We start from the raw sequence: 1,317 nt of genomic DNA on the forward strand, positions 1-1,317 counted from the left end.
GTAGACTTGAATGTATACACAAAAGAATTACGCTTCATTAGCAGCCACTCCCTTGTATAGTTCCATATTTGAAATACCATACTTGTGCGTCACCAGAGCAGCTGGGTGGGTTCTAGATCTGTCATAAGGAGATCAGCTGCAAGCTATTGGCCAATGTGGAAAGAGCTAAAGGCCTGTGCAAAATCGGGAACAGAGATGTATCTGTGAGGTTGGTTCTTCTCGAACCAAAATTGTTCTTGATCCTTCTTGGAGGTTACTTCTTGCAAGAAGTCAGCAACCTTTGAAACCCATGTACTCAAAGAAATCGAGGACATTTTCTCTTGGACCTTGGTACACAACCTGACCATCTGAAAGTAGGATAAGGTCATCAAAGAGATCAAATGTCTCTGGTGCTGGCTGCAGAAGAGAAATGATCATCGTCACTTCCGTCATATGAACCATTTGCCTAATGAACTTGCATATCTGGAAAGTGCTACAACGTAACTGTCCAGCCCCGTTGATATTTCACCCATAAAAAGAGCCTTTGCTGGTCCGACCAACATCTCCCCTGCACCCCATTATAATAAAACAATTAGACTGCTTGTACACCAGCAATGGCTAGAATTCTAATATTTGGGAAAAATTATAGTTTATAAACTTTATATAAGCAACAAGAACGTACGTGACCTGAACCGGATACATCTATCTTATGTCTATGGCTGAAGTAGTGATATTTGGCCCACCGGCATGCTTACTGTTCAAGCATGCCGGTGTTAAAATATTATTTTATTTTATTTTTACTGTTTAAATATTATTTTAATAATATTTTATAATATTTTAACACCAGTGAGGTTACTGTTCAAGCACGCCGGTGGGCCAAATATCACTACTCCTATGGCTGTAGTGGAGCAAAGCATTGAATGTTTGGAAGATTGATTCGTTAATTTTTTTTTTTTTTTTTTTTGGTAAATTCATTCAAATTGTTTGTTAATTTAATACTATTAAGATTTAATTAAATAAATTAACTTAAATAAAAAATAATTTAATTTCAAGTCTATATGTAATATGTTAGAATAGTTTCCAACACGGTATGAACACGTCCTTGATGTTGATCCTGAAATAAGACAAAGTGAACACGAAGAGAAAGCGCCTTGTGTTGAGTGTGATCTCCCTCCGATGCTCAAGTAAGATCTCTGAGAAAATGGTGTGTAAGCGCTAATATGATTAAGCGTAATTTTGATACCTGGAATCTGATCTATAAATAGGCTAACAAGTTTACCCGGATTCGGACTCTCCTTTTGATATTATCTTTCCTTCACGATGATCTCTCCGAGTCTT

This window comes from Corylus avellana, chromosome ca5 (assembly GCF_901000735.1).
Source record: "Corylus avellana chromosome ca5, CavTom2PMs-1.0".
In the NCBI taxonomy this organism is placed as follows: Eukaryota; Viridiplantae; Streptophyta; class Magnoliopsida; order Fagales; family Betulaceae; genus Corylus; species Corylus avellana.